A 7,175-nucleotide genomic window follows, 5' to 3' on the forward strand; every position below is an offset into this window, starting at 1 on the left:
ATTGAATATAAACCTAAATTTACTTAAGTGTGGGTATAATGTTATCCTTAAGCCATTGAAAAGGATTTGATTGCATATATGTTAAAGTATTGCCATTAACACAATGGATGCTCGCAAACACAAACTTCTGTAACCCTGTACTATTTCTCTCCTCAGATGAGTATTTTAACATAATTTAAAGAATGAATAAAAAAAAAACATTTGTTAAGCACTTATTATCAGCAAAGCAATATCCTAAGGATAGAAACAGAAAGGCAAGACAGTCCTTGATCTCAAAGAGCTCACATTTTAATAGATGGACACAACAAACATCACAGGTTTCACCTGCAAATCAGACAGAAAGACCCCATGATTCTTGGGGTGCAAAACAGGTGGGAAGGCATCTTATTTAATTATATTTCCAGTGATAAAAACATATCAACTTCTGTTGAACCACTTGATAGTGTAAGTATAGATGTTTAATCCTCCTTTGTCCATTTCAGATAAGACTGAGAGTCCTCTGCCTAGTTCCCCAACTCTTCCTCTATGGTTACATATTCTTATATATTCCTCTGCTCATTCGTACCAAATATGAGAATGATCCATAGTTTATTAAGACTCATTTCAGGGGGGCAGAGCCGAGAAGGCATCTGGAAAGCAGGGACGTGCCTGAAGCTCTCCCCCAAGACCCTCCAAACAACTATAAAAATGGCTCTGAACAAATTCTAGAACTTCAGAACCCACGAAATAGCAGAGGGAAGCAAGGCTCCAGCCCAGGACAGCCTGGATGGTCTCTGGCACACACCGAGCTGGGAGCAGAGTGGAGCAGAGCCAAGCATGGGCTGCGCTGGGACCAACCATACCGTGAGCCAGGCGGAACAGGCCCTAGCACCCTGAAGCAGTGAGCTGTAGCAGTTACCAGACTTCTCAACCCACAAACACTAAAGACAGCAGAGAAGGTTGGTGGGGAAAAAACTGTGGGAACAGAGTGAAAGAAGTTCGTGGACGCGGGCTGGTGGAGGTGGAGCTCACCTCTGCAGGGGATCAACGCTGGGGTTGGCAATTCCCTGGGCTGGGCCGGGATGGCACAGAGCATGTGGCGCTGGAGCCGGGCTTGGAGGGGCCTCTGGGGTGTGACCTGCAAGCCCCCGCTGCCTTCCCGGGGGCCGGCCTCCCTGGCGCCCCAGCGGCACACAGGAACAGTGGCCCCAGGCTGGTGCCCCTCTCCTACAAGCTGCTGGACCCGTGGTCTTCCTGCATGGGTTGTTTGTCAGCAAAACTAATTTCCAGACCATTGATAAGACCCTTCAGCAGCAAACGGGCAGGAAGGTGGTGATAGTGGATGCCCAGAACCATAGAGACAGCACACATAGCCCTGATTCCAGCTATGAGGCCATGAGTGCCGACATGGAGGCCCTCCTGCCCCATCTTGGCCTGGTCCCCTGCATCCTCATCAGTCACAGCATGGGGGGCAAGACAGCCATGACACTGGCACTGCAGAGGACTGATCTCAGTGGACATCAACCCATTGCCAACCATAGCCATCTCAGACTTCTCTTCCTACTTGGCAGCCATGAAGTCAGTACAGATCCTCGAGGAGCAGCCCCTCTCTCAAACATGCAAAGTAGCAGACCAGCAGCTCAGTCCTCTCATCAAGGACTCCACTATACGGCAGTTCCTCCTCGCCAATCCGGTGAAAGCCAGCAGTGGGCAGTTCAAGTGGAAGGTCAACGTTGAAGCCCTGATCCACCAGATGGACAAGATCTTCGACTTCCCTCAGCTCCAGAAATCCTACCCTGGTCCCACACTCTTCTTAAGATATGCCAAGTCTAAATTCATCCAGCCTGATCATTTCTCCGAGATCAAGCATCTGTTCCCTCAAGCCCAGATCCTGTCTGTCGCAGGGACCGGCCACTGGATCCATGCCGACCAACCCCAAGACTTCATGACCAGTGTTAAACACTTCCTGGCCTAGCAGTTGGTTGTCCCCCATCTCCACTAGCTCAAGCTCTCACAGCACTCTGGGGACCAGGGAGTCCCTCCCACTGGTGAAGGAAGCTCAGCACCCTGACTCCTGTCCACTTTATAGTGGGCGCCACAACCAGTGTTTCAGACTTTAACCAAAAAAGCTGTTCCCAGACTTAATAAAAAAAAAAAAAGAAAGAAGTTCATGGTTTGGCCACCACCCCGGGGCAGCGGAGGAGGTGCAGCTACAGAACTACAGCTGCAGTTGCTTCCAGCCCCAGGCCCGCCTAGTGGGAGGAATTAAGTGGGGGATCCAAGCAGAAATGCAGAGCCTCCTCAGATCTGAGTTGCAATCCAGCTGGAAGTTCTTGGGGGAGGAGGAACACTGGTGAGGCAGAGCTTGCCGTGTAGAAAAAGCTCTGAAAACAACAGCATAGCCCCTCAAGTTTGGAACAAAGTACTCCCTACTCTACAAGCAGTCATACCCTAACGAAAAACTCAAGGGTCAAGTAGTTGGCTGGGAACATGAACAGGCAGCGAAAACGGACTCAGATTCAGACTCAGACTTTGGAATCTCTCTTTGGTGACAAAGAAGACCAAAACATACGTCCAGAAGAAGTCAACAAAGTCAAAGAGCCTACATCAAAAACCTCCAAGAAAAACATCAACTGGGCTCAGGCCATGGAAGAGCTCAAAAAGGATTTGTAAAATCAAGTTAGAGAAATAGAGGAAAAATTAGGAAGAGAAATGAGAGTGATGCGGGAGAACCATGAAAAACAAGTCAATGACTTGCTAAAGGAGACCCAAAAAAATACGGAAAACAATGTCGAAGAAAACAACACCTTAAAAAATAGACTAACTCAAATGGCAAAAGAGCTCCAAAAAGCTGATGAGGAGAAGAACATCTTGAAAGGCAAAATTAGCCAAATGGAAAAGGAGGTCCAAAAGACCACTGAAGAAAATACTACCTTAAAAATTAGATTGGAGCAAGTGGAAGCTAGTGACTTGATGAGAAATCAAGATATTATAAAAGGAATGAAAAACTGGAAGACAATGTGAAATATCTCATTGGAAAACCCACTGATCTGGAGAATAGATCCAGGAGAGATAATTTAAAAATTATTGGACTACCTGAAAGCCATGATCAAAAAAAGACCCTAGATATCATCTTTCAAAAAATTATCAAGGAGAACTGCCCTGATATTTTAGAGCTAGAGGGTAAAATAGAAATTGAAAGAATGTACTGATTGCCTCCTGAAAAAGATCCCAAAAAGAAGACTCCTAGGAACATTGTTGCCAAATTCCAGAGTTCCCAGATCAAGGAGAAAATACTGCAAGTAGCCAGAAAGAAACAATTTGAGTATTGTGGAAACACAATCAGAATAAAACAAGATCTAGCAGCTTCTACATTAAGGGATCAAAGGGCTTGGAATATGGTATTCCAGAAGTCTAAGGAGCTAGGATTAAAACCAAGAATCACCTATTCAGCAAAACTGAGTATCATGCTCCAAGGTAAAATATGGATTTTCAATAAAATAGAGGACTTTCAAGCTTTCTCAGTGAGAAGACCAGAGCTGAATAGAAGATTCGATTTTCAAACACAAGAATCAAGAGAAGCATGAAAAGGTAAACAGGAAGGAGGAATCATAAGGGACTTACTAAAGTTGAACTATTTTATTTGCATTCCTACATGGAAAGTGATGTGTATAATTCATGAGACCTCAGTATATATATGTGTGTATATATATATATGTATATATATATATATATACACACATATACACATATATATACATACACACACACACACACACACATATATATATATATATATATATATATATATATATATATATATATATATATATATATATTCCCTTCACCTTCCTTACACCTACATATATATATATATAGACAGAGGGCACAGGGTGAGTTCAATATGATATGAAGGGATAATATCTAAAAAATTAAGGGATGAGAGAGGAATATATTGAGAGAGGGAGAAATGGAGAGATAGAATGGGGTAAATTATCTCACATAAAAGTGGCAAGAAAAAGCAGTTCTGTTGGAAGGAAAGAGGGGGCAGGTGAGGGGGAATGAGTGAATCTTGCTGTCATCCGATTTGACCTGAGGAGGGAATAACATACACACTCAATTAGGTATCTTAGCCCACAGGAAAGAAGGAGGAAGGAGATAAAAAAGGGGCAACAATAGAAGAGATGAAAGATAGGGGAAGGAGGTAAACAAAATCAAACACTTTTGAAAAGGGACAGGGTCAAGGGAGAAAACTGAACAAAGGGGGATAGGATAGGAAGGAGCAAAATATAGTTAGTCTTTCACAACGTGAGTATTGTGGAAGGGTTTTACATAATGATACACATGTGGCCTATGTTGAATTGCTTGCCTTCTTAGGGAGGGTGGGTGGGGAGGGAAGAGGGGAGAGAATTTGGAACTCAAAGTTTTAAAAGCAGATGTTCAAAAAAAAGGTTTTGCATGCAACTAGGAAATAACTAGGAAATACAGGCAGTGGGGTATAGAAATCTATCTTGCCCTGCAAGAAAGAAAGGGAAAGGGGGATGGGGGGCAGTGGGGTGACAGAAGGGAGGGCTGATTGGGGAACAGGGCAATCAGAATATATGCCATCTTGGAGTGGGGGGAGGGTAGAAATGGGGAGAAAATTAGTAATTCAAACTCTTGTGAAAATCAATGCTGAAAACTAAAAATATTAAATAAAAAATATTTTAAAAAAACTCATTTCATGTGTCACTTCCTAAAGGAGGCTTCCACAAATGAAAAAAAAATGAATGAAAAAGTATTCACTAAGTACTAGGCACTGAACTCAGCACTGGGTATACAAATAAAATTAAATAAGATCCCTGTCTTCAAGAAGCTTCCATTTTGGTGAGTAGAGACAACACATAAAGGGGAGCCAGGAGAAAGGAGGAGAGGTACACTCTAATGGTTGGAAATGATGGAAGGTTACATGCAAGATAAGGTTAAAGCTCACCTATCAGAGCATAGGATGCCAGGGCAAGCTTCAGGGAGAGAGATGCAAGAGGATGATAGAAGCAAAGAGCCAAATTGGCCTCATTAATATTAGGTCATGCCAAACTAACTTTATTTTATTTTTTGACAGAGACATTAAACTGGTAGATCAAGAGTCCACTATAGATATAGTTTACTTAGATTTGATCAAGAATTCAATAAAGTATTACATGCTATTTTTGTAGAAATGATGGAAGGATATGAACTGGGCAATAATACAATTTAATGGATTAGAAAGTGTTTGAATATCTGGACTTAAAGAATAGTCATTAATGGTTCAATATCAAGGTCACACGTATAAACCATATATATGTACACACATGTAAAGTATATATATACACATGTAATGTATAGCATAGATATGTTTTGTATTTGTTTACATTTTGTTTTTATTTATCAGTGTTCATGTTACTTTCCCCCAATAGAATATAAACTCCTTGAAGAAAGGTACTATTTCACTTTTGTCATTATTTTTGCAAAACATAGTACAGTGCCTCTATAATAGCAATTTAGATTTGAAGATCTTTCCCACCCATTAATAGACCATGTGACCTGTTTACGTCACAGGAAGCCTAAGTCACATGTGGTGGGAAGAGCTTCCTGACAGGAATAGGAAGTTGTGTCACATGAAATACTGAGAGGGAGGGAGAGCTGTTATAGCTGCTAATGTCCATCGTGATAGTTAGAGCTGAACAGACTGACTTAGCTGTACTGTGAGTTTGTTTGTGGGAAGATCCCAGCAGTGCATGAGAGAGGTTTGGGGATGGTGAGGCTCCATATTGTGATACTATGTTTTAAGTTCCTTGCTGTTATGATAAAGTGGGCTAACTGGCTGTGGGAGCTGAACATTTGGTTATGGGACACGGTTCTCTGGTGTCTGAATAAATGTTATACTTCTTCTACCTTCTATATGGAAAGTCTCTCATACTTTGCAATACAGAACTACAGGGCGTTCCTAAAGTCTGGACAGACAGGCAAAAATGCATATTTTCAAGAAATTAAATGAAAGAAATTTTCAACAATATTTTATATAATTGGAATATAAACAAATAATATCTTCAATATGATTTCCATCATTTGTGATGCAAAGGTTTACGCGCTTTGCAAGATTCACATGAACTCGATGTAGTAACTCCACATTGCCATCAATTCTAGCACATTCACTCTTTATCCATTCAATCAAGTGTGTTGCATCTGTGATTTTCATTGAACACACCTTCTCCTTTAGCATACCTCAGAAAAAGAAGTCAAGGGGACTAAGGTCTGTTGATATTCCAAATATTTCAAAATATGCATTTTTGCCTATGCATCCAGACTTTAGGGGCACCCTGTTGTAATATCAATTAAGTTGGGACTTTTTTACTGTTTTAGAATGATAAATTAATTAAGTGTCTTTGATTGAGCCTTACTAGGTACAAAGCCCCAGGCCCAAACCCCTATCTACTAGGTGCTAAGCCTATGTGGGTATGAAGCCCGCAGGGTCCTAAGGAGAGTTGCTAAGACCAGAGCCAATAGTAGGAGCCTAAGTTCTGGTTGCTCAAATGATGTTTGATGATGGCTAAAGAGTGCATAAAAAGAGAGAACAGAGCCATTTGCTAGACTGACTCTTGGAGGAGTGCTGATGTGGAGACTCTGGGCAGCTGTAGTTAAGAGCCCTCCAGCTTGTGAACCCAGGTGTTGATGCTTTCTTGGTAACTATGAATTGTATTTGGTCTGCTTATAATGTATGCTTGTAATTTGGTTGTATTTGCTCTGAAGTTCAGGGTGCTGGCTTTTTCCCCTGAACTAAGTGAATGCTATATGCGTGTTGGATTGAAATAAGATTGTTAACCCCTTAACATTGCTTTCCTTAGTAAAGCAGATCAAAAGAATCTGTGCTGGCAGTGTTCTTATTGTTGAGCTTGTATTGGTCTTTAACCCCTACAGCAGCTGCTAGCCGAATTGTTGTAACACCTGTACATAGGCATATTCATGATTATCAATGATGTTGTGTTTCTTGCTTTACTGATACAGCCTCACACATATAGGAACTTAATAAATGTATGTTTAATAAATGAATGAAAAGCTTAAAAAAGATTAACAATAATTAACATTTATAAAATGATTTATGGTTTGCAAAATGTGAACCTCACAACACTGAGAGGTAGGTACTATTTTGCAGATACAGAATACTGAGGTGGACAGTG

At 41.4% G+C, this 7,175-nt stretch overlaps 1 pseudogene; it reads left to right on the forward strand.

Moving 5' to 3' along the window:
- The first annotated feature begins 1,073 nt into the window (after positions 1-1,073).
- Positions 1,074-1,966, forward strand: LOC118856072 (annotated as a pseudogene).
- Positions 1,967-7,175: the final 5,209 nt, after the last annotated feature.

The sequence above is a fragment of the Trichosurus vulpecula genome, chromosome 7 (assembly GCF_011100635.1).
Source record: "Trichosurus vulpecula isolate mTriVul1 chromosome 7, mTriVul1.pri, whole genome shotgun sequence".
NCBI lineage: Eukaryota > Metazoa > Chordata > Mammalia > Diprotodontia > Phalangeridae > Trichosurus > Trichosurus vulpecula.